This window comes from Frankliniella occidentalis, unplaced genomic scaffold (genome assembly GCF_000697945.3).
Source record: "Frankliniella occidentalis isolate FOCC.00 unplaced genomic scaffold, Focc_3.1 Scaffold13, whole genome shotgun sequence".
NCBI lineage: Eukaryota > Metazoa > Arthropoda > Insecta > Thysanoptera > Thripidae > Frankliniella > Frankliniella occidentalis.
In genome coordinates this window covers 222,854-230,829 of record NW_026267143.1, presented here as the reverse complement: position 1 = coordinate 230,829, position 7,976 = coordinate 222,854, and the positions used below count along the sequence as shown (strand labels likewise).

The following is a 7,976-nucleotide window of genomic DNA, read 5'->3' as shown; positions in this document are numbered from 1 at the left end:
TAAAAGATTATGGATTATAGACGTGATTATAAGTGATTATAGGGTCGTGTACTTTTGATTATACGAGTTGCAGACCCCTCGGGCAAGGCTCAATGGTGTTGCTCACTAAATTTGCGTTTATAATATGTCGCTCGCATTTCAGTTCTGTAGACTCAAAATCGAGCAGACAACTCGAGTAGTTCGGAAAAATACTCTAACATTTGAATTGGCGCAAAATAACAGTATTTGTAAATGTACAGGAGGCATCAATTATATGTACAAAAACGGAAGCCAAAAAAATTTTACTTGCGTAAGACAAATTTTGGTCGCCCTGATCACGTGATTTAGTTATGTTGATAAAGGTGTGATCAAATTTTTAGTTGGCTTGAGAGAGTAAATTTTCATTGATTCAACACTATTTTGGTTATTAGGACAAAACGCTTCTCTCACTGTGGAGGGAAAAGGGGGTGGACAGATTGACTAAAGGGACTTGGCTTCGAACGGGACGTAATGTTTTATTTTGGTGCAGACGTCTTGCCTCAAATAGAGAGCGTGAATGACATGTCTCCATGTCTCTCACGGGATGTGTGAATGGCTTCAGCCAGGCAAGACCGCAGTCCGTCACTGAAGGCGAAACTACCTGCTGTTGGCGCGTGAGTCTTCCCAGAAGAATAGAGTCGAGACGGATTCGCTCGCCCCCGAGCCAGGGGGAGGACGGGTCGGGCAATTGGATTCACCGGTAGGGAGCACCAAGGCTCGGGGGAGAGCCCGAGCGCCCAGCGGAACCACCTGTAATAGCCACGCTGCCCGGGTGGCTGAGCCCGGCTGAGCCTCAGCGGCTGAGCCTCAGCGGCTGAGCCCAGTCCGTGTCAGGGAAATGCCATCCCGACGGCGAGTGTTCGGTCCTTAGTCCGCGTACCTTAAAAACAATTGAGGTATTTTTATAACTTGGTGTTTGTAAAGTTTTTAATTGCGAAAGCCTGTACTGTAATCTTTCGTTTAGGTCGCAGACATCAAATTACAGCTACAGTTGAAAAATGACAAGAAAACATCGGACTAAATGAAGAACTCAAATTGATTCACCAAAAAAATACTCTCCTCTCTTGAAGTGCTTCACGTCACTGATGCAGGTTGGGGCTGGCTAGGCCACTTCATAGTGCTGGACCGCTGACCAGGACTGGACTGGGAGAGGGCAGGTCAGGGGGCAGGACAGGGACCAACCAGGGACAGGACTCGGGGCTGGGAACAGTGAACGGGCACAGGAAAGTAAAATGCATAAACAAGATGGGGATGCTGTGAGAGAAGGGTTAGCTGTTTTGCCAAACTGGAAAACTGTCTAAGTCCACGTCAAGCGACTAACATCAGACATCTGGCAAGGCACAGCAGAACTGAAACTGAACTGAGTGTGACATTAAGTGTTTAATGACACCTCACATCGAAACAGTACTTAACTTGCAAATTTGTTGTGCCAGGACCAGGGATGCTGGAGTCGCGTCGTCTGCTTGCAAGGTGGGTCAGGATCAGGAACCAGGAGTACCAACTGCTTTTCTCTCTTCTCTCCTCGCTTGAAAAGAAGTGGGGCAAGGGAGGGACAGGATACACCGAGAAAAGGAAATGTTTGATTTTCATTTGGGCAAAAGAAGACAAAACAAAACGAAAAACTATTGAGGGCGCCAAGGGGTAGGGGGCATCTGGGGCATAGAGTACATTTGGGGCATGTACATGTACAAAGGGTCCCCCACCCCCACTAGCAAACTCGTTGTACACTTACCCCTGCCCAACTCACGTCAAGCTCGCAAAAACTCTCAAACTCTCACCAACTCGTTGTACACCTATTTTCGAAGTGGGGGACACCTCGAAGAAAATTAGAGTAGTCTCCGAGGCAGTCTCACAACAGCTTCTGTTTATCAAAAATAGCAAGGCCAGGCCAAAGTCCTGCGTGATACTTACTATAATTACGAGTCCTGAATAACCCTACACCCAACACCCTTACTTATTCTTGGACTGAGTACGCTTGAATCGATTCTAGGCAACGTAGTTTTATGATTAGTCGCAAAAATGGCAAAGCCAGCAGTATGGCCGTTTGCCGATAAGGACAAAAAGAAAGTTTTAAAAGATCCAACTTGGACACACAATCGCCCTCGAACGGTTGGCCCACTAGTGTTTTTTAAAACACCTTATTTCCTCCAACTTGATGTTGGCCCAGCAGCATTTGGCCAATCCTACTAACTCTACTGCTAATGTTGAAACCAGTATCTTACTCCAGCGACAACACTAGGTTTGATTAAACCCGATTAAACTAGATTGAAACAAAGTCGATGGCACAGGTCCACACATGGTATGCAAGTGGTGAGAATTGTTATAGTTACTTCTCAAGGAGGATTAAGTCAGTTGTTTGCAAAGGTTTAATAGTCAATCGACCGAATCCTTTAGCGTGAAATAAGTAGGTTAACACGTTAGGTGCGTCTGTGCATCCAGGGGGCTGAAAAAAACAGCAGAGCGTGGACACATTGGGGTCACACACCGCTAAACGTGTTAAATATTGGCGTGCTATGTGTAAAAGTGTTTACCGCCGGTGGGTGAAAGGCTTTGTGTCAAACGTCATAAGGAATGAGAAGGGAAAAGCGAGAATGAACGGCGCGCGTCTCGGGCGGTCTATCACCTCTAACACCAGAACATAATGTGATTGTACTGATAACCGATATGCAGATTATTTACTGCGCCGCTACCGGTGTAAGTAACATATTCCTTAACAGCCTTTGACGTCATTTAAAGAGCTAATTACGTTGTAACTTATTGTTACTTCTATTGTAGCTGTTTGAAAATAAATCAGTAATTCAACTGGTCTAACTTTTCTCCACAGTATCCAGAGTTAATATCGGTCAAATTTGAAAATCCATAACTTCAACTTTTACTTCAAGTTGTGTGTTGTTACGTTGATTAACTAATATTCGTTCGTGTTGGTTATGATAAGTTAAGGAGCCCTGGAAAACCGACCCAATACCAGGACACTTGAACCGCAACCACAGCGAGCTGCCTGCTCGGCCAACGGAGATGTGTCAGTCAGTGTGACTGCGGACGAGCCTCCGAGAGCCACACCCAAGCGTGGGGCTCCTCGCCCCGCCCTGCTCCCGACGGGGACCTGCTGGCAGGCTGGGGGAGCGACGGCCTCGCCCCCGAGCCAGAGAGCCCCACATATGTACATGGTATATAAGCCCCCGCCGGCCAGCACCGGGCATCAGTCCTCCAGACCGAACACCAACAGCCACCATGTTCAAGTCCCTGCTCCTCGTCTTCGCCGTCCTGGCTGTGGCCTCGGCCCAGTACTTGGCCAGCCCCTACTACTCTGCGGGTTACAGCAACTACGGTGGACTGTACCGCTCCGCCGCCGCCTACCCTGCCTACTCCGCCTACAGCAGCTACGGCGCCTACCCCTACGCCTACTCCGGCCTCGGCTACGGCTCTTCCTACCTCTACCGTTAAGATGTAGAGGCTAATGTGGAAAAAATTGAAACGGATAGACATCTCATCCTCGGCTCAACGCGCACCGGACCCCACGACAGCGGGCTGTGATGTCAGCAACTATTTTGACACCCTTTTACAGAAATAATAAATCTGATCATTCACTCACTATGTTGAAACGTTTGTCCACTACACATTACTTTTTCCTTACTCTACCCCACGCCACCTTACCAGTGCTGTCAAAAAGTAAAACTATACAACGCGAAAATTATTTTGTTGACAAAAATGCGTGTTCGGCTAATATTGTATTAACGAACAAGGGACTGGTCTGGGGCGAGAGGGGCTCTGTGGGGCTGTGTGAGCGGTGGCACAGAACTCTTTGTCCTGTTGTCAAATGAGACATCAGGGATGAACTAATCAAACACAGACGGGAAGTCAGAAGGGGTGAGGAAGAGCAGCGGACAAGCGATTGTGGGGCTGGAAAATATTTTATCTATTTCCTCTCTTTCTCCCTCTTACGCGCACCCGCACACACACACATATACGTCAGTATGGCCTGGTCAGCACAATGTACATCCAATTCAACGCCCAGTGCATCGCACCGTACATCCTGATCATTGGCTGACAATAGGAAGGGGAAGAGGGCTCCAGGGAAGGATTTATGTAAATAACAGAGAAACGCCAGCCTGATTTGCAGTCCCGTTAGTTGAACAACTCTCCCAAAAAATTATTCTCTGCTAAGAAATTTATATTCAGTTTGTGTCATTTACATGCAAGACGAGTTTGCGACCTTGTCCGGTCAAGCTAGTGGGAAATATACTAGCGGAAATACCGAAAAAAATACTCCCAGTAAAGTAAACACTCGAATTTGTTAAGTACTGGGTTTTGTCAAGCCAATGCGAGATAAAAAAAAAAAAACTAAACAAAGTCGGCGCTGCCTTTTTGTCCACCGTATGCAAGACGGCACGCGTACGAGGTGCGCGGAGCTGCGTGACAAGTGGTGAGCCTTCTGACACCTCTCACTCTGTCCCTCTCATCAGCTCCTCGCGGTGCGACAGGGAGAGGGCGGCCGCGGCTACTATACTCTATTGGACGCGTTGGTCGCGCCTCTGGTCCATTCAGCGTGAGAGGCACGTACGGCTGTGAAGAGAGCGAGAGAGAAGAGAATTTTTGTAGAGATGATGTCGGGGCCTCCAGCCCGCCTCCAGCCCGCCTCCAGGTCTCAAGGTCGGAGAGGCTGCGTGTGACGGACACGCTACACGCTCACCGAGCTTTTTATCAGAGCACCGCGGACCAGATATTTTGAATGCTAATTAGTTGACGCAGAGTGGCGCCATTTTTGTCAGATTTCGTACGTCTTCGTATAACTGCTTCGCATAATGACACGTTTAATATAAAGAAATAACATACTTGTTTGCTGCCCATAAATCGACGAGGGGAGTGAGGGTCGCAGGGCTGGGGTGTGTGAAGCCGACACAAGGGGGAAAAAAATTGGCTGTCACAGCAAAGAACAAGCTGCAGGAACAGCTTGGCTAAAGACTAGAAACAGAAGGTAAATTAATTGTAAATGTACATGTAAATTGTAGGACGACAGATATGAGATGTACGTTTTCAGCATTAGTATTATAGATGTATATGTTTTGCAGTGTGTGCGTGTACCAGGTGATTCAGAAAGGACGCAGGTGCGGGCGGGTTTGCCTACCCAAGGGGTAATGGCGTCTTACGGGCAGAGCGGATAGGCAAACCCGTCAGCACCTGCTTCTTCTCTGAATTACCCGGTACATGCGTTTGCGTGTCTGTGTTTAGGCGAGAAGATTATTAGCTAGGAACAACGATGCATTTTTTAACGTTTCATAAAAGTAAGTGTCGTGTGCATTGTTGACCAAAAAAGAGCGGGGGGGAGGGAGGGGCGGCGGGTCTAGGCGTTGTACACTCAAGAGCAAACAATGTCGCCAATTGAAAAGTAGTCATATTTCAAAGAACGTGATTCGACAGGAGGGAGCGTGGAAAAACACCAATACATCCTGGTTAAATCACCAGAGATGGAAATAACTAGAGCAGCTCCTCGTTTTGCGCTAAAGACGAGGAGGGGCCCATCCGGCTGTATCTTCAGCCTGCGCTCGTTGAGTTACGAGGCACCGCCGCCGCGGAGGCTGGGCCGGTCTGTAGTGGGTGTGCGCGAGGCTCGGCCCGGACCACGCCCAAGGCGAAGCTTCGACGACCACGACGCGCCGCCGGACCGGGGGGGCGCCAGGAGAGCGCCAGTTTGCGGTTGGCCGAACTAGGGGGCCCGGCCACCACGCCCGGCGGCCCCACCCCGCCTCGCCACGCACCTCCACCCGCCGGGCGCGCGTCCTTGTTTGATTGTGAAGTGTTATAAAAGCCGACGCCGGCCGGCACTGGGCATCAGTCCTCCAGACCGAACACCAACCGCCACCATGTACAAGTCCCTGCTCCTCGTCTTCGCCGTCCTGGCCGTGGCCTCGGCCCAGTACCTGGCATCGCCCTATGTCAGCACCGTCGGCGCCTACCCCGCTGCCTACTCTGGCTACTCCGCCTACTCCGCCTACCCCGCCTACTCTGGAGTCAGCGCCTATGGCGCGTACCCCTACGCCTACTCCGGTCTCGGCTACGGCTCCTCTTACCTCTACCGTTAAGACAAATGTGAGTAGTAGAACTATTATTTTCTAGCCCCCGTACCTTTAACTCCCGACTGGAACTTGAACTGTTAAAAATGTTTTCTGATTTCGTAAAACTTACTTGCTTGATACGGAGGAACTGTGACATCACAACACTTCTTTGTGGTCGAAAACCGTGCATTTTGCTATCTCAATTTGAAAAAAAATTTGGGGACCAGTCGTAGTATTACTCTTCGAGTCAATCAATTTTTATTACCGAAGAAAAGTTCTGATTTCCCACCACACCACGAAGAGTTATAGTATCTTTTTACACTAGAATTTTTCGGCGAAGTTCTGACTTTTTTGAACCGTGTGTGGGTGGGGCGCTCATCGTCTCACTCACCGTATGTGCTGCATTAGGTAATGGGGAGGTCCACGTCAACTGAAAAATTCATCCGCGCGGCGCAAAGCAGTTGAGATAGCAGACGAGCTGATTCAGCCCTGCTCTGCGAGCGCCGAGCCCAGGGCGACAGGCGCCCAGGCCGACTCGCAAACTCGGCCGCCCGACACATTTCTCACAAAAACTCTCGTGTTTTCTGTTATCCAGTGACGCTGCAGACGCCAATGTCCACATCGGTGAGCGCGCTGTCCCAGCCCTGTGCGAGATCGGCGTGCCCTTCAACAAATGTTTCGGTCTCATCATGCAAATCTCAAAAATAAACAGTTTACCATCTTAAAGCTTGCCTCACTTTTATTCTACGAATGTTCAATACATCCCTTCCATTCTCTTCCCAATACGTATCAACAGCTAAATTTCTAAGCAACTATTTAAAAGTATGATTTTACCTCACTAAAACAAGTATTTCAGCCATAGTCTGGGCCGAATTAAGCTGATGTCCATTTCCTTCAAACAAGCAAACAAAAAGGATCTCCAAATAGTGCGCAGCTAGAGCGATCCTCCATGTCCAAGAGGCGCTTGCAACCGTATACGCTCGAGTCACGACACCTGAAGAGGTGGTCCGCGTGCCGAAAACAACTCATCTCATATTTCTGCCGAGCATGACCACACTGGGCGACGAGTCCGCCCCGTCGGCGCGGCGCCCTCCCACCACACCACTGCGGCCGTGGCCTTCATAAACTGTAGCAGATCCTCTCCTGCGCCACCCCCCTCCCCCCTCTCATTTCATTTCGGTATCCTGAATTCATCTCAAACTAGCTTCATCATCGTCACACGACGAGTTCCATAGTCGCAGTCTAGGCGAGTCATGGACGAGCACACGCTGAAATCACAAACAGAAGAGTAACATCAGACTATTGTTGTTGTTGTTGTTGTCCGTAGGCCTCTTCTCTATACGACTCCTCCTAGGTGTGGCCGTTTTCGGCCGGCTGCCGCGCACCACTTGGTCATTAACTAACAATACTGCGCGAGGAGTGGCGTCCTTGACAGTGACTCGGGCGGGCAGGGCGGGCTAGGCGAGGCGGGAGCCGGCCGGTGCACGGGATCTAGGATCTGCTCACGTCTACTCCCGCGTCCAATCCGCAACATTTAAGGGATCGTCCAGAAAGTACGTTCGTCATTTGCCGTGTTACAAAACTGCAAAGTTTAGCCTCTGCGAGCTCTCGTAGCGCCAGGTAGGTATGCAGAATCGAGCCTGCAGTACATGCGTGTACTAGGGGCTGGCCTACCCCGAGTCTAACAGGCGCCGAGCTCCCGTAATTGAACGAACAAACTTTGAAAAAAACAAAACGGCGAACGCACTTTCTGGACGGTCGCCGAGGGAGAAATCACTAGGGTTCGTAGCGTACGGACTATTTCGTGGTATTTCTCCTACCATTTCGGTTATTTCTCCTGCTATTTCGGCTATTTCCCGCCTATTTCGGATTATTTCAGGCTATTTCGCGCTATTTCGGAGTATT

General features: G+C 49.5%; 1 long non-coding RNA gene and 1 other non-coding gene across 2 annotated transcripts in view; one reads left to right on the top strand and one right to left on the bottom strand.

The window, feature by feature from the left end:
- The window catches only part of LOC113210274 (uncharacterized), a 19,208-nt gene that overhangs the window by 3,747 nt on the left and 7,485 nt on the right, over positions 1-7,976 (bottom strand). The gene's annotated exons all lie outside the window — the stretch shown is intronic.
- On the top strand, positions 5,553-6,797 carry LOC127748791 (uncharacterized). The gene is made up of 2 exons (XR_008010778.1): positions 5,553-6,105; positions 6,667-6,797. It is a non-coding gene; the product is annotated as an uncharacterized LOC127748791 (long non-coding RNA).